The sequence below is a fragment of the Lissotriton vulgaris genome, chromosome 2_1 (assembly GCF_964263255.1).
Source record: "Lissotriton vulgaris chromosome 2_1, aLisVul1.2, whole genome shotgun sequence".
Taxonomy (NCBI): domain Eukaryota; kingdom Metazoa; phylum Chordata; class Amphibia; order Caudata; family Salamandridae; genus Lissotriton; species Lissotriton vulgaris.
In genome coordinates this window covers 1,410,783,672-1,410,809,831 of record NC_141687.1, presented here as the reverse complement: position 1 = coordinate 1,410,809,831, position 26,160 = coordinate 1,410,783,672, and positions in this window count along the sequence as shown.

Below are 26,160 nucleotides of genomic sequence, written 5' to 3'. Positions count from 1 at the left end.
TAATTTACCTCACAGCTGTAACATCTTCCCCTAAAGCTGTCTCTGTTTTTTATAAGAAACTTTCCTCCTCACAGGGCTCCAATGTCCAGATTATTTCGTCGTTTTGGGACAATGAACTTTCCATCTCCCTGTCAGATGACTCATGGTCCTCTATATGGCTTGACAGTATCTCTGGCTGGCTCCCAGTGTCCCTTTATCAAACCAATGCTTATATTTTATTCAACACTTTATGGACTCCATCACGTCTTTTCCATGCAAAACTGTTACTTTCTGATGCTTGTTGGCACTGCAACGCTAGCCCTGGTTCACTTCGCCATATGTTATTTGAGTGTCCAGGTATTATGAAATTTTGGTTGGAAGTATGGAATGTAATTTTGAAAATTTTGCCTTTACAAGATGATATTTCCTTTAATTTTTTAATTTGCAAATCGATTGCCCTAACTCACCCCCTTTCTGACTCAGAGGCAAAATTGTTTAATTTTCTAATCACAGCTGCCTTAAAATCCATTACTTTCTGTTGGAAAGATGCTTCTTCTCTTTCAGTTCCTGCTTGGTGGTCATGGATTACCTTTACGAGAAGAGGTGCGCAGCTTTCTCTTAAAGGCGTTACTCATAATTCACAATTATTTCAATCGTTTTGGTTACCTATTGATTCATATGTTTTGCAATGATATTGTTATACCTTTTCTTATGTTCTATTTTTACATTGCATTTTCACTGTAACTCTGTAGTTTATGAATTCACGTTCCTATGACATGTTATTCCCATCCCCTCTTCCTCCCTTCATCCCTACCCTTCCTCCTTAATTGCGATTCTTTTGTATTATTATATGTTAATTCTGCATATTATGATTGTTTACACTTCATATTGGTTATTTGCTCGCTTACGCTTGTAACTTCCCTCCTCTTTTTTGTATTGTATTTATTCGTTTTCCTTTTGCCTTAAATGTTAATAAAATCTTTCAGAACATAAAAAAAAAAGAAATTTCGTCATTGCTAGTCTCCAAAGAAGAATCCTAGAAGTCAATGAACTCCAAATATTCAATTAATTCTAAATCCAAAGATTCATCATAAAAATCCCCCATGCCATCTCCTTTTTCAATAAGGTCTTCATTGTGTGTATTCACATCAACTGGATCATTCAAATTGTCTAAAATAGTTGCAGAAATTTCAAAAACAATGTCAACTGACTCCTCATTCAGATCCATCATTGTTGTTAGGGTACTATAAAAAGAGAGAGAGAGAAAGACAGTGAGAGTAAGAAATTTTTATATTAAAAAACAGTATTCTTATTAACTTAACGTGTACAACATAGTTCCCCTTACAAATTAACAACTAACCTTTTAGAATGCTGTTGAAAATTCTCACACCAGAAACTGAAAACCAAAAACTCCTCTCAAATCTACCTCAGACACTGCAATCACAAAATGGCTGTCATTCCCTCTCATTCTTCACACTTATACCCGTCCCTAACCAATCAAATTTCTTCACACACAAATACAAAACCAAACTAACATTTTAATTGGTTATACAGATCAACACTTTCAAACTCACATAATCTTCAACCTACCCAAAAGGGGCTGGGTAGAGACCCCCTGATCCCCTAGGTATTCTTAGGGGGGCCTAGGAGGACCCTGAAGGACAAAAACACTATTATTATTATTTTTTTAAATTTCGCGGAGTAAGCTCAGGGTGCACTTACACGGGCGTTTCCAGGTACGCGTACCCTGAGCACACCACGGGGAAAAACAGTGTAAAAAATTAGAGTAAAATAATATTTTAGAGTGCTTATAGGTAGGGTAGCTCTGAAAAGAGCTGTTGTGTTATGTGGGTGATTTAAGTACCTAGAAGTAGGTACCGATGCAGAGTCTAAAATTGAAGAGGAAGACTCTGTTCCCCTCATCTGAGAAATGTACACCAATTCTCTTATAGATGCCTTGCATGTTGTAACACAAGTTGTTGTGGTATATAGAACCCATACCATAGTCTCTGAGGAAAGCAGAAACAGATTTATTCACATGTTTCCTTGATTTCTCAATCTGGGAACAAAATTGGTTGGACCAGTTCCATTTTTGCCTTTGGCATATATTAGAATATACCAAGGCAGTTTTTGGAAAAAGTGACATCAATTGCCCAAAGATGTCCTTTAAAAGCATTTCCAGACCTACCCCAGTCAAAGTGCCCAGGTCATTGCCACCACAGTGCACAATTATGAGGTCAGGGTGTGGTAGATGCATAAAGGATTTTACCAATGGTATCAATTGGTGACATCTCAATCCTCTCTGGCCAATCCACATAATATCCACATTTGGTAAGTCAAGGTTAGGAATACCTCTGTTTGCTGCATACTTTTCACTCCAGTGAACAAAGCTATGGCCCACAATCCAGACTTTAGGTATCTTGAAGGTAGATGTGGTTGTATTCAGATGAGTTGTGGAAATGAAATGGCAGTTTGAATGTAGGAGTTATGAAAAAAGTGGTTGAGATTCAGTACACTTGAAAAAGAAGAAATGATTGGTGGTTTCTTAACATTCTCCAAAGAAAATTAGGGTGCATGCTTTTGTTTTTTGAAAGAAGTAATTCTAATGGTTGAGAAAAAGTCATTGAAAGAAACATTGCACAGGATAAGCTGTTATATTGAGAGGTCCAACATCCTTGCTGAGTTCATTTGCAACATAGTATGATTAACTTTTCACCTGTTTGCTCAGTTAGGTGGAAGTTACCATGGTAACAGGCTGAATGAGCACTGGGGGATGGGTGAATATTATGTGAGTTTGAAAGTGTTGAAATGTAGAACCAATTAAAATGTTAGCTTGGTTTTGAAATAGTGTTGGAAGAATTTTGATTGGTTAAGTCAAGGGATATGTGTGAAGAATTACAGGGAATCAGGGCCATTTGTGGTTGCAGTGTCTGAGGTGCATTTCAGAGATTCTGCTTTAGAAAATCTGGTATGTGTGACTGACACTGATCTAAATCTTCAAAAGCATTTTTAAAGGTGAGTAATAATTCATTTAATATAGATAGAGTGCTGTTGTACTATGGGGAATATTAAGAAGTATATTGGGCTTCTTTATTCTTGTATTGTGTGTCATTTTTTTGTAATGCTGGTAAAAAATGTAATAGTGCATATTGGAAATGTGTTTTGGAAATGAGTCAGGTTTCAGCCTTGTAATGTAGTGGTCATTTAAATGGGCTGTGCTCTGTGTCTAAAACGATTTACTATGCTAAATGTTTTTGGGCAAAATGTATGGCTTTAACTTTTTGGACAAGGATCACACTGAGTGTCTGTGTCAATTAAGGAATTATATTTTCACCTTTTTTAATAATGTCACCTGTGTCTCCTCACAGTTTGCATCTGTTAGCTTATAGGGTACTGTTTCTTTTTGCATTGTGTCTCATGTTTCTATGTAATGCTGGTAAAAATGTAATGGTGCATATTGGAAATTATTTTGGAAATGAGTCAGGTTTCTGCCTTGTAATGTAGTGGTCATTTAAATGGGCTGAGCTCTGTGTCTAAAACGGTTTACTATGCTAAATGTTTTTGGCGAAAATGTATGGCTTTAACTTTTTGGACAAGGATCACACTGAGTGTTTGTGTCAATTAAGGAATTATATTTTCACCTTTTTATATAATGTCACCCGTTTCTCCTCACAGTTTGCATCTCTTAGCTTATAGGGTACTGTTTCTTTTTGCATTGTGTCTCATGTTTCAATGTAATGCTGGGAAAAAATTTAATGGTGACTAATGGAAATGTATTTTGGAAATGAGTCAGGTTTCTGCCTTGTACTGTAGTGGTCATTTAAATGGGCTGTGCTCTGTGTCTAAAACGATTTACTAGGCTAAATGTTTTTGGGCAAAATGTATGGTTTTAACTTTTTGGACAAGGATCACACTGAGTCTCTGTGTCAATTAAGGAATTATATTTTCACCTTTTTCAATAATGTCACCTGTGTCTCCTCACAGTTTGCATCTCTTACCTTATAGGGTACTGTTTCTTTTTGCACACACACAAAGAGTAAAATGGGGCAGGCACAGAGTGAGATGAGATGCAGGCACAGAGTGAGATGAGACACAGGCACAGACTGAGATGAGACACAGGCACAGAGTGAGATGGGGCAGGCACAGAGTGAGATGAGAAACGCAAAGAGAGAAATGACACACACAAAGAGTGAGATAAAACACAGGTACAGAGTGAGATGAGACAAAGGCACAGAGTGAGATGAGACACAGGCACAGAGAGAGATGAGACACAGGCACAGAGTGAGATGAGACACAGGCACAGAGAGAGATGAGACATGCAAAGAGGGAGATGGGGCAGGCACAGAGTGAGATGAGACACAGGCACAGACTGAGATGAGACACAGGCACAGAGTGAGATGAGACACAGGCACAATTTGAGATGAGACACAGGCACAGAGTGAGATGGGGCAGGCACATAGTGAGATGAGACACGACCACAGAGTGAGATGAAACACAGGCACAGAGTGAGATGAGACACGCAAAGAGAGAAATGACACACACAAAGAGAAAGATGGGGCAGGCAAAAATGAGATGAGACACAGGCACAGACTGAGATGAGAGACAGGCAAAAAGTGAGATGAGACACAGGTACAGAGTGAGATGAGACACACAAAGAGAGAAATGACACACGCAAAGAGAGAGATGGGGCAGGCACAGAGTGAGATGAGACACAGGCACAGAGTGAGATTAGACACAGGCACAGAGTGAGATGAGACACAGGCACAGACTGAGATGAGACACAGGCACAGAGTGAGATGAGACACAGGCACAGAGTGAGATGAGACACAGGCACAGAGTGAGATGAGACACGCAAAGAGAGAGAAAGGGCAGGCACAGAGAGAGATGAGACACAGGCACAGAGTGAGATTAGACACAGGCACAGAGTGAGATGGGGCAGGCACAGAGTGAGATGAGACACAGGCACAGAGTGAGATGAGACATGCAAAGAGAGAAATGACACACACAAAGAGTGAGATGAGACATAGGCACAGAGTGAGATGAGACACATGCACAGAGTGAGATGAGACACAGGCAAAGAGTGAGATGAGATACAGGCACAGAGTGAGATGAGACACAAGCACAGAGTGAGATGAGACACGCAAAGAGAAAAATGACACACACAAAGAGTGAGATGAGAAACGGGTACAGAGTGAGATAAGACACAGGCACAGACTGAGATGAGACACAGGCACAGAGTGAGATGAGACACGCAAAGAGAGAAATGGCACACACAAAGAGAGAGATGGGGCAGGCACAGAGTGAGATGAGACACAGGCACAGAGTGAGATGAGACACAGGCACAGAGTGAGATGGGGCAGGCACAGAGTGAGATGGGGCAGGCACAGAGTGAGATGAGACACAGGCACAGACTGAGATGAGACACAGGCACAGACTGAGATGAGACACAGGCACAGAGTGAGATGAGACACAGGCACAGAGTGAGATGAGACACAAGCACAGAGTGAAATGTGACACACAAAGAGAGAAATGACACACACAAAGAGGGAGATGGGGCAGGCACAGAGTGAGTTGAGACACAGGCACAGAGTGAGATTAGACACAGGTACAGAGTGAGATGAGACACAGGCACAGACTGAGATGAGACACGCAAAGAGAGAAATGACACACACAAAGAGAAAGATGGGGCAGGCAAAAATGAGATGAGACACAGGCACAGACTGAGATGAGAGACAGGCAAAAAGTGAGATGAGACACAGGTACAGAGTGAGATGAGACACACAAAGAGAGAAATGACACACGCAAAGAGAGAGATGGGGCAGGCACAGAGTGAGATGAGACACAGGCACAGAGTGAGATTAGACACAGGCACAGAGTGAGATGAGACACAGGCACAGACTGAGATGAGACACAGGCACAGAGTGAGATGAGACACAGGCACAGAGTGAGATGAGACACAGGCACAGAGTGAGATGAGACACGCAAAGAGAGAGAAGGGGCAGGCACAGAGAGAGATGAGACACAGGCACAGAGTGAGATTAGACACAGGCACAGAGTGAGATGGGGCAGGCACAGAGTGAGATGAGACACAGGCACAGAGTGAGATGAGACACAGGCACAGAGTGAGATGAGACATGCAAAGAGAGAAATGACACACACAAAGAGTGAGATGAGACATAGGCACAGAGTGAGATGAGACACATGCACAGAGTGAGATGAGTCACAGGCAAAGAGTGAGATGAGATACAGGCACAGAGTGAGATGAGACACAAGCACAGAGTGAGATGAGACACGCAAAGAGAGAAATGACACACACAAAGAGTGAGATGAGAAACAGGTACAGAGTGAGATAAGACACAGGCACAGACTGAGATGAGACACAGGCACAGAGTGAGATGAGACACGCAAAGAGAGAAATGGCACACACAAAGAGAGAGATGGGGCAGGCACAGAGTGAGATGAGACACAGGCACAGAGTGAGATGAGACACAGGCACAGAGTGAGATGGGGCAGGCACAGAGTGAGATGGGGCAGGCACAGAGTGAGATGAGACACAGGCACAGACTGAGATGAGACACAGGCACAGACTGAGATGAGACACAGGCACAGAGTGAGATGAGACACAGGCACAGAGTGAGATGAGACACAAGCACAGAGTGAAATGTGACACACAAAGAGAGAAATGACACACACAAAGAGAGAGATGGGGCAGGCACAGAGTGAGTTGAGACACAGGCACAGAGTGAGATTAGACACAGGCACAGAGTGAGATGAGACACAGGCACAGACTGAGATGAGACACAGGCACAGAGTGGGATGAGACACAGGCACAGAGTGAGATGAGACACAGGCACAGAGTGAGATGAGACACGCAAAGAGAAAGAAGGGGCAGGCTCAGAGTGAGATGAGACACAGGCACAGAGTGAGATGAGACACAGGCATAGATAGAGTGCTGTTTGTACTATGGGGAATATTAAGAAGCATATTGGGCTTCTTTATTCTTGCATTGTGTGTCATGTTTTTTTGTAATGCTGGTAAAAAATTTAATGGTGCATATTGGAAATGTGTTTTGGAAATGAGTCAGGTTTCTGCCTTGTAATGTAGTGGTCATTTAAATGGGCTGTGGTCTGTGTCTAAAACGATTTACTATGCTAAATGTTTTTGGGCAAAATGTATGGCTTTAACTTTTTGGACGAGGATCACACTGAGTGTCTGTGTCTATTAAGGAATTATATTTTCACCTTTTTTAATAATGTCACCTGTGTCTCCTCACAGTTTGCATCTGTTAGCTTATAGGGTACTGTTTTTTTTTGCATTGTGTCTCATGTTTCTATGTAATGCTGGTAAAAAATGTAATGGTGCATATTGGAAATGATTTTGGAAATGAGTCAGGTTTCTGCATTGTAATGTAGTGGTCATTTAAATGGGCTGAGCTCTGTGTCTAAAACGATTTACTATGCTAAATGTTTTTGGGCAAAATGTATGGCTTTAACTTTTTGGACAAGGATCACACTGAGTGTTTGTGTCAATTAAGGAATTATATTTTCACCTTTTTATATAATGTCACCCGTGTCTCCTCACAGTTTGCATCTGTTAGCTTATAGGGTACTGTTTCTTTTTGCATTGTGTCTCATGTTTCTATGTAATGCTGGTAAAAAATGTAATGGTGCATATTGGAAATGATTTTGGAAATGAGTCAGGTTACTGCCTTGTACTGTAGTGGTCATTTAAATGGGCTGTGTTCTATGTCTAAAACGATTTACTATGCTAAATGTTTATTAAAAAATGTTAAGATTTATGAAAAGAAGACTGCTTTTTACAAGAAAAGTATAGTGAAGTTTGTGGATCAGGCTTTTGATGTGAAAAAAAATTATTCAGTTTAGTAATCAATAGAATTCATACACTAGATAAGGTAATCAATGTTTTGAAATCCAAATGTAAGTGGAAAAGAGTAATTAATCGGACTAATTTTTGTGATGTTATTTCTGGGGAATGGAAGCATAGTTCAAGTTGTGAGCCATTTTTTAATGAAGAGAGTTACTTTCAGGATAATGATTTGTTGAATGCAGTTGACACCAGTGGTCGAGCATATGAGGTGAAGGATGGTTGTCCGGTTAAAAAAGAAAAAATTGTCACTACAAATGCAGAAGAGGTGTTAGCTGATAAAGTTTTAGGGAGATGTCCTAAGGCTCCAGTGTATACTTGGAATTGTAGTAGTATTTGTAGTGTGCGACAGGATTCAAATGATTTGTTTTGCAATTTCTTTTGACATATACTAAGAAAACTCTAAAGCAAAAGATGAAAATGTTGCAAGAGTTAGATCCTTGCAGAGTGAGAGAAAAAACAGGTTTGCATGGGCATTCACTGGCTTGTCTTTCAAGAAAAGTATGTCAGAGTGTTGTTTCCCATTTTAGGATGTTAGCAGTGCCTCATAATAAAGTGAGGAAATTAGTGAGAAGGTTGTATTATGCAAAAAGTCCAGCACTTAAGCAAAAATAGTTAAACAGTGCTCTTTTGCATGGATCTAAATTGGATGTGAAGAACATTTGTGAAGACATTGAGTTTAGTTATTTTGGCGAAAAAGAGGACAGTGCAGTAACTGATACAGTAATAGAAGGTAATGTGGAAGAGAATGTACAGATTTCAAGTACAGAAAAATTTGACCATGAAATTACAAAGTTTAAGGTCAAGTCAAGTGAAAGGCCTAATTTTTCTTGTGTGTGTTGTCGATGAACTCATTATAAGAATCAGACTAGGTTAGTTGATTTATATGTAAAAAGTGAAATGGAAAATAATAATGAGTGGAAGGATTTTGCAACTTATTTGTTGGTAGAAAATTGTTTTGATTTGGATTCTGATCAACGTATTTGTAAATATTGTTATAATAAATTAAATGAAAACAGAATGCCTGCGAGAGCTGTTCATAATAATCTGGAGTTGGTAGACATTCCTTCTGAATTGATGGATTTAAATACCTTTGAGTCTATTCTGATTCAATGTGTGCATCCTTTTCAGGCTATTGTTCGTATGGAGCCTAAGACAGGGAAATTGCCTCCTTCAGATTTACAGAGAGGATTAAAGGGAAGAGTTGTTTATTTGCCTCTAGATTTTAAGGAAATATTGATACAATTGGTGTAGAAAAAGTAGAAGAGGAACCTCTGGTTATTCTAGTTAATGGTGTTCCGACAAAGAGTAAACAAATCTGGCAAGAATTAGTGGATGTTAGGAAAGTCAAAGAGGCAACGTTGTATTTGGTAAAAAACAATCACTACTACAAAAATGTATATATTGAAGAAGAGGAAACAACTGTAGAAGAGGACAGTGATTTCTCAGCTGGGCAAATTGAAAAAGTTGATGTCTATAGAAGTGAAGAAATTTATGAACATTATAGTGTTCATCCTTTGCATTCCAAAGAAGTAATGGGGAATGCTATTGACTTGTTTCAAATGAAAGGATCAAAAGGAAGTCCCATTAGTGTATGGGAAGAAAGTTTAGAAGCTCGTTGTTTTCCTCAGTTATTTCCAACAGGTCAAGGTGGACGATATGACGACCGACCTGTTCAAATTCCTGTATCTGAATACCGGACTTTAAGATTATATGCAGAAGATCCAAGGTTTCGTCAATGCATTCCATATTTGTTTCATCTACTGTTTGAGAGTGACTTATCTGGACTTTCTTATGCAGTGAACCATATACTGAAAAGTAGAGTACATCTGCAAAATGTTTCGACAAGGGACTTTATGGATAAAGTTAAACTGCAAGACAGCATTTTGGAATCTCACCTAATTAATCTCATGGCATGTCAGCGTGGTACTAACGAGTATTGGTACCATCATCATGGGGAATTGAAATGTATGCTAAGAAACTTACGAACTCCTACATGCAACAGTTGGTGTTGTTGCACCAAGGATTCTCTGCGGCATAACTAAATACTTACAGGGTCCAAAAAGCGAGACCTATTGGCTATGCCAATGCTTGTTTTTTTTGTGCTGTTTTGTTTTAGTTGCCAGATCTACAATAGCTGGTCATGGTTTTTGTTAACAGTTCTTTGCATCAAATGAACTTGTTTTCATTGCTCTGAATCTTGTTTCCATTCTGGTTGTAGGAAGCAGTCATTCCCGGGGGTGTGGGGCCTGCCTAGCTGTGCGCATGCGCCGAACTTTGCAAATGAGAAAAAACCTGGTGCAGGCGCAATTTATAAGTGTGGAGTGAAAGAGCCCAGGCAGCATGACTCACTCGCACAGGAGTTCATGCACTGCACCTGCATACTCAGCATGGTTTAAGCAAACTTGACCCACTCCCTCCCAGGCATCGAACACATATTTACTAAGAAACTCTGAGAAGAGCCTGCCTGCTGCACTGACGGCTGGTGGTGTGTGTGCCTGATGTAACCATATGGCATTAAAATCGTGTCATATGCCGACGACACCCAGCTTGTGGTCTCGCTGGCCACGGAGAACAACACTCACTACCCAGCAGACCTGCTAAACTGCCTAGAGGACGTTAAGGGATGGATGACCAACTCCTCCCTTAAACTAAACGGAGAAAAGACGGAGCTCATGCTCCTAGGCCCAACCTCCCCTGTGTCTTTCACCTCCTTGTGGCCCAGTGCTCTGGGTCCCCCCCCCCACTCACAGGGAAAGTGTTAAAAGCCTGGGAGTATGGCTAGACAACAAACTTTCCTTCTCCACCCAGGCCAAAAAGCTGTCCGCCACTTGTTTTGGCCTACTTAGAACCCTGAGGAAAGTGCTCCCGTTACTTCCCCTAGAGGCCAAAAAGGTGGCAGTACAAGGTCTTATCCAATCCCGCCTGGACTCAAACAATGCACTATACTTGGGGGCCCCGGAGATGACCCTCAGGAAATTGCAAATTGTTCAAAATTGCGCAGCACGCACCCTGCTGAAAATTCCGCGCACCCAGTCGGCCAAACCTGCTCTAAAAAGTCTCCACTGGCTGCCAGTGAGGCAGAGAGTGGCCTTTAAGGCGCTATGCGTGGTGCACCGCGCCTTCTGGAAAACTGGCCCTGCCATAAACACCGACCTGGTCACCCCCTACCACCCCAAGAGGAACCTTCGGTCGACGGAGGCATTCCTCGCCGTTGTTCCCAGAGTGAAGCGAGCCAGGTCTGGAGGTAGGTTGTTCTCCTTGAACACCGCCAGGCTCTGGAATGCTCTTTCCATCTCACTCCGTTCCAACCCAGACCTCCTCGCATTCCGGAAAAATCTAAAGACACTGCTGTTTGCTCAATCCTATGTACCTTAGCTCCTTTCCAGTCACTTTCCCTTCAACCCAGCGCTTGGACGCCTGCGGGCAGCAACCGCGCTCAATAAATACTTTTACAATTACAATTACAATGTAAGAGTGCACTGACGGCTGGTGGTGTGTGTGCCTGGTGAAAGCGTACACTGATAGCTGGTGGTGTGTGTGCCTGGTGAAATCGTGCACTGACGGCTGGTGGTGTGTGTGCCTGTTGGAAGCGTACACTGACGGCTGGTGGTGTGTGTGCCTGGTGGAAGCGTGCACTGACGGCTGGTGGTGTGTGTGCCTGGTGAGAGCGTGCACTGATGGCTGGTGGTGTGTGCCTGGTGGAAGCGTGCACTGATGGCTGGTGGTGTGTGTGCCCTGTGAAAGCTTGCACAGACGGCTGTTGGTGTGTGTGTGCCTGGTGAAAGCGTGCACTGACGACTGGTGGTGTGTGCCTGGTGGAAGCATGCACCGACGGCTGGTAGTTTGTGATGGCTGGTAGTGTGTGTGCCTGGTGGAAGCATACACTGATGGCTGGTGGTGTGTGTGCCCGGTGGAAGCATGCACTGACAGCTGGTGGTGTGTGTAAAAATGCAGCATGCACTGACGGCTGGTAGTGTGTGTGCCTGGTGGAAGCGTGCAATGATGGCTGGTGGTGCATGTGCCTGGTGAAAGCGTGCACTGATGGCTGGTGGTGCGTGTGCCCAGTGAAAATGTGCACTGGCGGCTGGTGGGGTGTGTGTGCCTGATGGAAGCGTGCACCAACGGCTGGTACTGTGTGATGGCTGGTAGTGTGTGTGCCTGGTGAAAGTGTGCACTGACGGCTGGTGGTGTGTGTGCCTGATGGAAGCGTGCACTGACGGTTGGTGGTGTGTGTGCCTGGTGGAAGCATGCACTGAAGGCAGGTGGTGTTTGTGCCTGGCGGAAGCATGCACTGATGGCTGGTGGTTTATGTGCCTGGTGGAAGCGTGCACTGACGGCTGGTGGTGTGTGTGCCTGGTGGAATCGTGCACTGGCGGCTAGTGGTGTGTGTGCCTGGTGGAAGCGTGCACTGGCGGTTGGTGATGTGGGCCTGGTGGAAGCGTGAAATGATGGCTGGTGGTGTGTGTCCCTGGTGGAAGCATGCACTGACGGCTGGTGGTTTGTGTGTCTGGTGGACACATGCACTGACGGCTGGTGGTGTGTTTGCCTGGTGGAAGCATGCACTGACGACTGATGGTATGTGTCCCTGGTGGAAGCAGGAGCATTCACAGCTAGAAGACACAAATGAAGCTGACCAGGGGGGAGGGGGAAAAGGGAGGGGGGTAGTGCAAGCAGAGGAGCCTGATTACAGCAATAAAAACACAGATGGCAGCTGTGCACGTGCTCGTGAATGCAAGCTGTAGGCCAGAAAAAGCCTCTGGTGGCACTTTTAAAAGCCACTTACTAAATGTCTCGAAGAGAGAGCACATGCGCTGTCTCAGGCGAGACCTAAAAAGGGCAGAACTTCAGGAAGTCTAATCAACAGCCAACTGCTAACAAAAGTGTTCATTGAATTTGTAAAGAGAGCCCTTTCACCACAAGCTCATAATCAGCTGTTCCATTCGTGAAGGTCATTTGGCTGCTCTCTTCACTTCACTAGCACCTGTGCCCAATACACCAAAGGCAGCGGAAAGTGGAGAGAAAAGGAGAAAAAAGAGGGGAAGAAAAGAAGAGAAGAATGAATAGAAATAACAGAGCAGAAAAAAACATACAGAGTGGGATGTGACAAAGAATTCATATGGAACATAGAGGACAATGCTAAATGGGTGGGAAAGAATATATCGCAGTATAAGGGAAGGAATGAGAAAAATCAGCAAAAGATAGCAAGCAAGGGGAAAGGTGAAATGAGAGTCTGCACACAAAAAGAAGCAGCTTGAAACACAGGGCAGAAAAGAAGAGAAAAGTTTAAGTAATTAAATTGAAAAGAAAACAGAGGGAAAATACAGAAGCCTTGTGTGTTACAGGTAAAATATGAGTGAAATACAAGCAGGGGTGATGCACCTAATGGAGAGTACTGTGCGCTATCGACTGCCCTCTGAGTCTAACCCTGGTGAAATAGTTAGGTGCTTAATATACTGACTGCAGCCATAAATGTGTAGGCTCCAGGTCACCACCGGTCCTCATGCCAGCTCCCCCTGTGGCCTGTTCTAGCTTTACTGAATTTATAAATATACCACTTACTACAACATTTCAGTTAAAAAGTTTATTGTTGTGTTAGTCAAAGAAGGCATAATGCAACATCTGCTGTTGAATATTTTTGTTTGCCAGTCATTGTATGTCGTGCTGTTTGTTAGACTGTGGTGCAGCTGTTGCGGCTTGCAGCATCTTCCTTGCAGTCTGTGCTAATAGATGTGTGTTGTGCTGGCACTGCAGTTGTATTTTATCTTTCTGCATTTTGAAGTCCTGGAGAGAAAGAGAGTCTTAAAGATGTTCACAAGGCAGGTTGTCTGGGCTCTAGGGGCTGCTGGCTGCTGGACTCGCCGGGGTTCTTGTTGTAGGCAGGTTGAAGTCTGGACAGGCAGGTAGGGGAGGGGCCAAAGCAGTAGGTGTCCTCTTCTTCCTGGGTCAGCACAGGAGAAAGTCTTGCTGCGGTTCAAGCAGACCTGGATAACGCCAAGTGGCAGCCATCAGCTCAGGACAGGAGCTGTAATTCAAGGCATGAAGGTGTCAGCGCAAGTTAAGGAGTTGTGCTGAGTGACCCACTGGGGTAACGCTTTAAACTTACAACTGGATCTCGTGACGGCTCACTTGAGCAACACTGAGGCTCACCACAAGTCCCAGAGGGCCGTGCGAGCAGCCGCGCCCACTTAGGCGTGGGACATAAAGTGATTCCAGGTGCACCACCAGTCTTCTGCGTTCTAGTATATTATGCCAATGATTAAGGGCCGGGGTCCGAAAAGCGTCTGGCTTAACAGATTTGCTGTGCACATTTGACTGATTTGCGCTGCAGCCTTGAATAAATTCCAAGCAATACTCACCCCTGTTGGACTCTGTCAATGAGGTAACGTATGGTTTGGTACCCCTGGGTAGACCCTCTACTCAGTACCCTTGGGGGACCTAGGTTATGGCACGCCTGGGGGACCCTCTGGTCAGGCCCCTGGGGGACTCTCTACTCTTCACACCTGGGGGACCTAGTGTTTGGTTCGCCTAGAGTATGGTACCCCTGAGGAACCTAGGGTATGGGAGCCCTGGGGGACCCTCTGTTCAGTGTCAATGGGGGAATCTCTACTTAGTACTCCCAGGGGACCCTCTACTTGTCCCCCTGGGGGACCTAGTGCTTGGTACCCATGGGGGACCATCTAATCACTGCCCCTGGGGGACCATCTACTAGGTACCCCTGGAGGAACTAGGCCTCGGTACTCCTGGGGGACCATCCAAGAGGACTCTCTGCTTGGTACCCTTGGGGGATCCTCAAGTCAGTAACCCTGGGGGACCTAGGGTTCAGTACCCCCGGGGGACCCTCCACTCTGTACCCCTGTGGGACCCTCAACTTGGTATCGCTGGGGGATCCTCTACTTAGTACCCCTAGGGACCCTAGAGTCGATGCCCCTGGGGGTTCTTCTACGCGTTACTCCTGAGGGAATATGGTTTAGTGCACCTGGGGGACCCAGGGTTCGGTACCCCCAGGGGACCTTTGATTTGTTACCCCTGGGTGACCCTCTAATCAGTACCCCGGGGGGATCTAGGATATGGTACCCCCTGGGGGCCCTAACTTGTAGGCTCCCTTAATTTTCACCTCCCTTTGACTAAAGGGTGTAAGGAACGTCATGGTGTTTTGACCTATAGTGCATGCCCTACACCGTGAGCATTTCCTGAAACCATGTGGAGGCCGTAATCAACTTTGCTCATGATCTGTCTCTGTCTTTCGTATAAGTATGGTGCCTTTCTGATCTGCTTTTACAACATGCCAGTTCTTTCTCAACAAAGCTCTTAGCTCTTTTTCCTTATTATTGAAGGTGGTTAGAAATCTTATTGCCTCCTCTCCTTCTTTTTTCCTTTTCTTTTCTTTGGAAAATAGAATTGTTTCCCTTTTGTTTTTCTTGGCTGCATTATGTGCTGTCTTCACTACTGTCGCACCATACCCTCTTTGTTGAAATCTCACTTCCATCTCATCCTGACATCTTTTCAGGTCTCCATTTGTACTACAGTTTATTCTTGCACGTAGCATTTCACTGTAGGGAATACTCATCTTTGTATGCCTAGGGTGAAAGCTCAGGGCATGAAGGGTTGTGTTTCCTGCTGTGCTTTTTCCTTGCAGTCTTGTTTCTAAATTCCCTTCCTGTACATACACTTCTATATAGAGAAATGTTACAACGGTTTTGCTTATTTCATACGAAAATGTTAAATTCAAATCATGGTTGTTTAAATTTTTTATGAACACCTCAGCCAAGTATATCGTGCCTTCTATACCACAAAAAGGTTGTCTATAAACCTGATTCAGAATATTATATGATCTTTCTAGATTTTTCCATGGTCCCTGAGGAGCACCTGTTCCTCCCACCACCACCAACTCACATGCAAGAATGCGTAACTGGGGGCGAAACAGGTGCCCATTGCAGTCCCATGCATTTGTTGATATAACTGTCCCCCAAACAGGAAGAAATTGCCTTCTAGGCACCTCCTAGCCAAGGTTAGTAGCATATGGTAGAAATGGGCTGAAACAAGGTACTGCCTTTGTTGTAAATTTGCTATGGTGAAATCACGGGCATCATGAGCCTGCGATGACGTTGTGCTTACTAGCACTGCGAGTAGAGGTACTCGCTGCTACCAATGATCCTGTTGCCGTTCCTTGTTTCAGGCCAATTCTACCATATTAGGCACATTTGGCTATTCCCCACACATAATATTATTTATGTTGAGACAGCATAAAATCTGTCACATGTGAGTAATGTAGGGATCTGTGCACCCATCCTGAAGAAGAGGCTTTATGCTTCGAAACATGTTGACGCACACACAGGAGGTTATGTACATTAAATACACATAAAACCTCCATCACACTTTTTTAACAATACCAGCACGGAGGCATATTAACATTTTTATAGTCCTCACTTGCCAGGTATTTTTTTAACACCATCGCTGCTTGAGAAATCCCCCTCCTGTGCTGAAGGTCAATGGAAACGTTGTGGTCATGACGAGCTCAGCTCGTCATGAGTGCAGCTCATCTGTGCCTCATGACGAGCTGAGCTCGTCATGAGCATGGAAGGGGTTAAAACACTCACTAATCCATTCACTTCTGACCCTACCACTCATCAACCTCACGCACCACACATATAGATTACATCAGTGCTCCCACGTATTCGTTGGTTAGGAGCACACTGCGTTCCATATAGGGGTGCGAAGACCCCTATGATGAAGCATGACACCAAGGCCCTTTTGGTATGTGAGGGGTATTTTAAAAACACTAAGTGCTTCCCACCAATGTAGGAAACACTCACCTTTCTAAAACCTGTTCCCCTTCTCCTTCGCCTATCATTCATAAGTGGATTCTCTATGTTCTTTAACTAGTAGCATAAACAAGCCAGGATATATAGATTTTATATTTGTGTATGTTCATACGATAAACCTACTTAAACGAAACACTGCTTCACAACAAATGCACATCTTGCTTATATGGTATGTAAATAAATGACATACATGCAAATTAAACATTAGTAGCTATTTATAGTTAAAACCTAAGACCTAGTTTCCATAGGAAAATTAATTTTTTGGTTTGCTATTAACTTTGACGAATCTCCATGAAATGTTCAAATTGAGTTTGCCACTCACTTCAGCTGCTCTCTAGAAAGTTTCAGAGTGATTTGTCAAGCAAGCAAAGAGAAAAAGGGGGAGGTCACAAAACTATTATCACAATGCAACTTTCCAGAAGGGATTTTGAATACGACTACAGCCCAAACCGCTGAATGGAATTACACCAAATTTGGCAGAAAGCTAGATCTTGGCCCAGAAAGAGTACTTTATATAATTTAGTGTAAATCCGTTCACTGGTTTTTAAGTAATTAAAATACATTTATGTTTATCTAGGGGAGCGGAGGGTCCACGGATCCAACAGATCTCATGGGGAGATCTGATTGGCTGCCACCACTTCAACTAGGAAGGGGTGGCAGCCATCTTGGGAGTATTTAAATATATATTTGGTCGAGGGGAGTGCATGTGTTCCACCTCCCCAGGCTGAATTCGGCCCCAGGGACCGCATCCCCCAGCCATAAATAGAAACTGAGAGAGGGGCACACAGCCCCTTCCTGGGTCTACTTCAGCACAGGGGACTCCATCTCCTGGGGCCTGACCATAGTTAAGAAAGGGTACCGGGCTGATTTCAGCCATGGGAATCCGATCCCCTGGGCTTTGGCCACACTTAAAAAGGGGAATGGGGAGCCAAGATGGCCATGTGGGCATGAGCCACAACGGCTCTGATGCCGAAAGTCCATTAATAGAGGATAATGCAACAATCTTACCTCCCATAGACCCGATTCCTATTGGGGGCTCTCTGTGGTAGTGAGGAAGGAGTCAGGACTGCTGAAAGTGGTGGGATCCAAGCGGATGGCAGGATTAGCAGAGGGCCTGTGCGGCCTAAGCTCGTGACGGACAGCAGGAAACGGCCGGGTTGGAGGTGCCCACGTATCTGAAAGCGGGGAACACCCTGCACGAAGACCCGCAGCGATTCCGATCTGCTGGTGGCCTGAGGGGCTAAGTCTGAGCCAAGATTGCTGCGATTGACAGACAGCGGGCGACCGGAGGACTGGTGTGATCTAGGCCCGAGACAGAAGACAGCGCGTGGCCGGGCCGGGAGAACCCTTGCATCCACGCTCAAGGCTGCGGTGAACCCCCGACTCCAATGAACAGCGGTGAGTGAGTGGGAACCCTCCCCCGTCCTAGAGAACCCACGGAGACAAATAGGACACTTCTCCGTAGAAATGCCGAGCGGAGGTAGTGAGGCACAGACTCGGTAGAGGACGGTGAATTGGGAGCCAGGGAGGGCGGAGGACCTCTCGTCCTCAAATAAAAAAAAATAAGGGCAAGACAATAACAGAGGCAAGGTGGAGTGGACATTTATCCAAGTTCACCGGCAGATGCAGTGGGAACAGCCTAGTGGGGGGGAGAAGCCTGGTGCCTGACCTTAAAATGGCGCCCTAGGAAGGCCCAGAGAAAGCACTTAAACACCAGAGTAGCAGGCAGTAATACTAATAACTGACTCACAACAACACTCTCATCAGAGAATGTCTTCTGCATAGGAGTCCCCATGGCTCCCTAGGACAATAACCATGCTTACCTTTGGACAGCACTGACACGATCTACAGGAGGAACGGTGGGGACACCGGAGAGTGAGGCAGAGGTCTGAAACATTACAATGAAAGGAAAGGCCACATTAAGCACTAGTAAGCAAGGAGGCGGCGCACCAATCATGATACCACGAGCAGACCAAAGAAGGGAAGCGGAAAGCATATGAGCTCTTGTAAGTGAACCCCACGCCATCACCACACAGAGATCACCTTGGGGAACACCCAGGAGGTGGTAGATTTTATGCAGGTGTCGCAGAGAGCCCATCTATGCCGCCCAAAAAACAACAGAGTTGTAGAGTCTCCTCCTACTTCACTCCCAAAACTACCAAGGATCCTCAATCAACTAGAGAAGGGGCAAACAGCATGGCGCTTTCTAAAGAAGATCTTCTCGCCTCCCTGAGAGAATTCAAGCAGGAACTACGGGAGGAGCTTAAGGCAGATATAGCCCAGTCCCTGGACTCTCTGAGGGCCGATCTCAATGGCAGACTATCCAGTTTACAGCATGAAGTCGACTCAGTAGGCACCAGAGTGCTAGACATAGAAACCAAAACTGCAAACCTTGAGTGTTACAAGGAACAGACAACTTTGACCACACAAGATCTCCAATTGCAGGTACAAGCACTGAAGACCTAGAAAACAGAGCGCAATGGGAAAACATTAAAATCCGGAACCTGGAAGAAGGAGCGGAGGGTCCAGACCTCGAACCGTTTGTGACAGGTCTTTTTATCGAAACTCTGGGTATGGCAAAACCAAGGCCAAAGTGGAAAGAGTGCACAGGGTGGGAAGAGTGAAGACCCAACCCAGACGGAAAATGTCGACCAAGCAACGTCCTGGCAAAACTACACTCATTTAAGACCAAAGAGGCCATATTACAAGCCAGCAGGAAACTCAACGAGGTGAAGTTTCATGGGTTCTCCTGTGATTTATACCAGGTTATAGTGCCAGCAACACTGTAGCGTTATCAACAACTGAGGCCAGTCACAGAGAAGCTTAGACAGGACAAAATTAGGTATCACTGGACCTACTCTTTTGGCCTTGCCTTCGAACACAGAAACAAAGCTCACCATATCACTGAAGCGAAGAAGGCGTTCACCCTGATGGGTCTTACGTCTCTGGAGAACGATACAGGAATAGATACCCACGCCCAGCAAAACAGTGCTCACAACGGAGTGGAGAAAGACAACCAATGGCAAAACCACCGCCCCCCAGATCACAGAAGAAACCGGGCCTCCGAGAGATGACCTGAGAGAATTCGTATCAAAAGAATCCCACTAAAAACCGACGCAAGCTATGCAAAGACCCACAAGACAACAAGACACACCGTCACACCAATCTTGAATGACAGGTGACCATTGACCACTCAGCCATTTCGGATCTGGTCGGTGACGACCTGAGCTGGCCTCATGGCTGACACCCGGATGGACATCAGTGAAGCACGCTACCACCTTCCGACTTGGAGAAGTAGGGACTATCCTCTCCTTTAGCTTCAATAAAAGAACTTCGGCATCGGACTATGGTCCATTTCGCCTCACATGTACACCAGAGACCAAGAAGATGATCTGACTTGGGGACATGTTGTCCCAATGTAAACTGTTTTGGAATTTCATCTCTTTCTCTTTTTTCCCCTCTTTGTTTGTTTTCTTTTCTTAGTACTCCGGGACCAGGGTGAATGGGGTATCATGCGGGGAACAAAGTCAGACAAAGTATTCTGGAGGGGTTCAGACAAATATTCCTCGTCTAATGCCTGCCATGCCTGACTACAAGTCTGATGTTTCTAAGACTAGTGCTTCTCCCTCAGATCACCAACTCTCCCCGTAGAGAATTTTTCGGGGCCCTTATTTTTACTTTTATTGTTTTTTATTTTATTCCTATTTTTTACTGACTTTAAATATGATTGCAATTGTCTTGTGTATCACCAGTATCCCTATGTTCCCTACACCCCGGCCCATCGCCAGCCCTTTTTACAGTTTTTGTATCTGTATTTCTGCACCTGAACATTGTCTGTACTCCTCTGTATATCTTGTAAAGCGCTCCGATACCTTCACGGGTCAAGTTTGCGCTCTATAAAACACTAAAATAAATAAATAAAGCTAGCATGGATGAGCATGGGAGGGGGTCGTAGGAGAGTAGGGGGGACGAGCAGACATTGAGAGGCAAATAGGAGATACTCACTAATTATAAAAAGTCACCATGGCAATTTCTACACTGTCATGGAACATTAGAGGTATGAACGCCCCCTCCAAATGACATTAGATCTAGAAACACCTCACAGACAATCATTACGACATAGTCACTCTACAAGAGACGCATCTCAAAAGATCAGAAGACCACAGATTAAAACATAAGGCATTCCCTTTGATATATAAATTCTCCTCCACTGCAAAGCACAAAGGGGTGGCCCTTCTAATCCATGCTTCTCTGAGGTTCCAACCAGAGGGTTACAAAACTGACAAAGATGGTAGGATGGTACTTGTAAAGGGTCACATTAGGTGAAGACTCTGTACCATTGTGTCGATATACGTCCCTAACACCAACCAGGTGGTCTTCATCCACAACACCCTTTATTTACAGTGGGCTTTGCAGAGGGGGAATTAATCATGATGGGAGATTTCAATCTCACCTGACATTCAGCGTCTGATAGCACACACCCCCATGAAGCTTCCAGAAAAACCTGAAACAAGCCATCCAAGATATGGGTCTCAGGGACAGTTGGAGGGAGGCACATCCGGAAGATAAAGATTATACCTTCTTTTCCCACATCCACCGCACCTACTCAAGACTCGACTACATTTTCCTGAACCAATCCTTGAATCAGCAGGTTAAAGAGGCCACTATATACTCTATTATCATTTTGGACCATGCACCGGTGTGAATACTCCTGGAATGGTCATGCCTTAAACCCAAATTAAAGAGGTGGTTTTCCTCCAATGCTTTAGTATGTGACAAAACAATGCGAGAAGCACTGCGCATACACATCACGGAATTCTTTCAATAAATGACCCTCAAGATACGTCACTAGCGAATAATCAGGACGCCTTCAAAGCTGTGGTCAGGGGACATTATCTGACGCTGATGGCAGCCCTTAATAAGGAACGAGCGAAGGAGAGAATGACCTTGGAGGGGGAAATGAAAGCGTTAGAACAAGCACATGAGGCCACCCCCACACGTACACTCCAAAAAAGGTCACAGCCATTAAGGGAAAACTTCAGGCAGTATACTTGAACAGGGCAGAGCTGACACTTCTTCGACTTAAGCAGTCCTCTTACGCTCAAGGCAACAAAGTGGGGGCGCTCCTGGTGAGACAATTGCGAGTGAAGAGAGAAAAAGAGTACATAGGGAATATACAGGACCTCTCAGGCACACAGATACAGGAATAGGTGAGGAAAGCACAACTATTTAGAGATTTTTACAACACACTATATACTGCAGATTGACCCAACCCACAGGGACAAGTGGACTACCTGCACGAGATAAAGCTCACACAGGTCACAGCAGCCCAGAACAAACAACTGGGCGAAACCATTACGAAAGAGGAGGTACAGAAGGCTATCGGTGACCTGAAATTGCACAAATCTCCAGTACCTGATGGCCTGATGACGCAGTTCTATAAAACGTTTAGCGCAGATCTTACTCCACAACTGATGGTCCTTTTCAATTACAGAGCAGTCACCAAACAGGTAACACCTACTATGAGTTAAGCACTTATTTCCATGATCCCCAAACCCGGGAAAGGATCCGCAACAATGTAGATCTTATCGCCCCATAACACTTCTCAATCGGGGACGCAAACTAGACTCAAAAATTCTGGCTACTAGATTAGAAAACCTGATGCCCGGCTTGATACACCCGGACAAGTTTGGGTTCATTAAAGGCAGGCAGATGCGCAACAATGTGTGTAGAGTGATCCACTTAATTGAAAAAACTGCTAAAAAAACAGATCCCTGCATTCCTTCTTGGCTTAGACGCTGAGAAGGCATTTGATCTGGTGGACTGGTCCTTCCTTTTTCAGGCCCTCCAGTGCTTCAGATTCTGCTCGACATTCATAAACATGATAAAGGATAACTTTGCTGCCCCTAGCGCAAGAATATTGGTTAACGGAGTTGCGTTGGATCCCTTTATTCTAGGAAGGGAAACCCATCAGGGGTGTCCACTTTCACCATTCCTTTTTGCGCTTAGCATTGAACCACTAGCCACAGAAATTAGAGAGAGTCAGGGGATCAGAGGGGTTCCTTTTGGCTCCAAGGAACATAACATTTCCCTATTCACTGACGACATTCTGCTGACACTCTTGGACACACAACGATCTATGACATTACTCAGGGAGGAGTTGGGATGCTTTAAAGGGGCAGCAGGACTTAGAATTACCCAGTACAAATCTTTTATTCTAAACTTGACGTTAACGGAAGAAACAATGGGAGATCTGGTAGCTTCAACCCCTTTCCAGGGGGCCAAAAGAGAACTAACATATTTGGAGATACGGCTGACCCCCCAAAGTCTCAGGGCTATTTAGTGCTAACTATCCTCGAATCCTAAGTCAACTTCAGGCTGATCTTAAGCGGTGGGCGCCACTGTATCTCTCCTGGTTGGGCAGAATTCACGCTGTCAAGATGGTAGCTCTCCCAAAATTTCTGCATCAATTTCAGAGTCTCCCTGTCGATCTTGAGAGAAACTTCTTACAGGGAGTCCACACTCTATTAAAGAAATTTATTTGGCAGGATAAAATGCTGAGGCTCCCATTTAATCTCCTACGGAGGCCCTCGGATGAGGGCGGTTTGGCACTACCCGACCTGGAACTATGTTATAAAGCGGCACAGCTTAGGGTTATAGTGGAAAGGTCCCAACGCAAGAGAGACAAAAACTGGCTACACATGGACCGTGCAATGTTGGGGGGGGGGGGGTAATATGGGATCTCCTTTGGTAACCAAAACCAGATTGGCTGGCCAACACCTATATAAGCACCCCTATCAGAACAACTCTCAAAACCTGGGATGACATCCTGAGACAAACAAAATGGACAACGTTCCCCTCACCGTTCACCCCCAGAAACTAAAATCCAGCTTTCCCCCCTACAGCCGGGCCCCTTTGATGCATGGAGGGAGGATGCCTCATGTTAGCACACATTTTTCACAACTGGGATATACTGACATTTGAAAACTGTCAAAGAGAATTCCATTTTCCGAGTTTGGAGCACTTTAAATTTTCTCCAGCTGAGACATTGATTCATGCAAAGTGGGGGATTAGAGAGGGGGCGACAAGGGTACTCATGGCTTTGGAGAGATACGTGAGGGGGGCGGGCTCAGCAAAAGGGGCTATCTCTTTTCTTTACACACTACTATTACATACACTCCCTTCTAGACGCCCACATGACATCGAACTTTGGGAATGCACACTAAGCCACGAGATCACAGTCATACAATGGAAAGTTTTGTGGAAGGACTTAAGGTGTCACAACCATTCACTAGGCCAACGTTAAGCCCACTATAAGATACTCTATGACTGGTATCTATACCCTACGAAACTAAAAAAGATATTTCCCAGCACATCCCACCTTTGTTGGAGGGGGTGTGGCATTTTGGGCGACTTTCGCCATATTTGGTGGGTCTGCCTGACAATTCGACCCTTTTGATCGGAAATCTTGGCTCAAATTAAAGAGATACTAGGATACCCCAATCCTGACTCCCTAGACTTTATGCTTTTTGATCTTCGGGACACCTGTTTAAAATATCAAACGAAAGCAGATCAGGCCATAATGTGGCTCTGTCTGGGGTCTGCAAAAACAGCAACAGCGGCAGCCTGGAAGAGGAAAGACGCCTCTGCCATCACACAATGGCATGCGCATTAATGGCAGGCATTCACCATGGAACACACGAGTGACATATACAGGGATGAATTAAAAACGTTTGAATATGCCTGGGGCCCTTTAGTCAGCTATCTATCTAGCGGTCTTCCATTGACTACCTGCCCCACAAGGGTTAGAGCACTGCACCTGTTCCAGATCTAACCAGACCCACTTTCAATACCAGAACTTACCCCGTGGATAAACCCGCATCAGGTTCGGCCCTCCAGATCACCCCGGAACCCAGGTACCCCAACTGCTTGAATCCCCCCTACCTTATGGTCCACCTTTCTTTTTCTTTTTCTTCTCTCCTTAACACAGTTCTGTTGTTCTTGTACACCCCTTGCCTTCTTCTCATAGGTGGGAACACTGTGACACTATTTTATTTTGGGTAATAGAATCATGAGAGGGGGAGTTTACTAGGTTATGGGAGGAGTGATGTTTAATGTAAGGATTTGTTTCCCTTAGTTTTTTACCTTCCTCAAACTTTATGTACGATTTAAGGTAATATATAATAACATCTTGGACACGGGAGGATCAGTGGCAGTGATCCTCCTGGACCTCAGTGCGGCCTTCGACACTGTGGACCATCTCACCTTAATCCAACGACTGGGAGAAAGCGGAGTAAGGGGTACGGCCCGGAAGTGGCTAAAATCCTTTCTAGCAGACCGCTCCTTCCAAGTCTGGGAGAACGATAGCCACTCCCCCGTTATCCCCCTCCGCTGTGGAGTACCGCAGGGCTCATCCCTGAGCCCTACGTTATTCAACGTATACATGGCCCCACTGGAGAAATTGGTCAGTCCGTTCGGCGTGTCAATCATAAACTACGCCGACGACACCCAGCTGGTGGTTACCCTCTCACACCCCCACCACTCCCCCTCCGACCTTCACACTTGCCTCACTGAAGTCCATCGCTGGATGAACCTCTCCTCACTAAAGCTAAACGGGTCTAAGACCGAGATATTGATGCTTGGCCACAAAGGGCCCTCCCTGCCGACTCACCTCTGGCCCAACTGCTTGGGTGATCCACCCGTTCCCAAGGATGAAGTAAAAAGCCTAGGCGTTTGGATCGAAACAGACCTGAGCTTCAGAACTCAGGCAAAAAAGACAGCAGGAACATGCTTCGGACTACTCAGAGCCTGTAGAAAGATCTTCCCCCTGCTCCCTGCGAACGCCAAGAAACTCCTGATTCAGGGCCTCATACTGACGAGATTGGACTAGTGCAACGCTATCTACCTGGGAGCTGCCGAAGCCACCCTCAACACCTTGCAGAAAGTCCAAAATGCCGCAGCCCGCCTGCTTACTGGCACACCCGCAAGATCCTTCGCTAAGCCAGCTCTCAAGTCTCTCCACTGGCTCCCAGTCAGAGAAAGGGTTGCCTTCAAGGCTCTCTGTCTTGCCCATAAAACCCTTAACAACAACGGCCCCCCTCTCCTCAAGGAATTCATTATCCCTTATAAAGCGGAAAGGGCCCTCCGATCCAGTGAAGACAATCTCATCACAGTCCCCAGAGTTAAAAAAGCCAGGGCCGGTGGCCGCCGCTTCTCGGTCCACGCGGCCAAACACTGGAATAACCTCCCACGAAGAATGAGGACAGAACCCAATCTCCTCCAGTTTCCTCACCCATAACTCCCTCCCCTGCTGAAACCAAAGGAGATTCAGGTTTAGCGCTGGGATGCTCTAGGGTTACTACGCGCTCTACAAAAGCTTTAAATAAATAAATAAATAAATAATATCTGCAAAGCCACTCGATGAAGATATGACTCGGATCACCTGATAGGCTCTGTACAAGGAAATAGATTA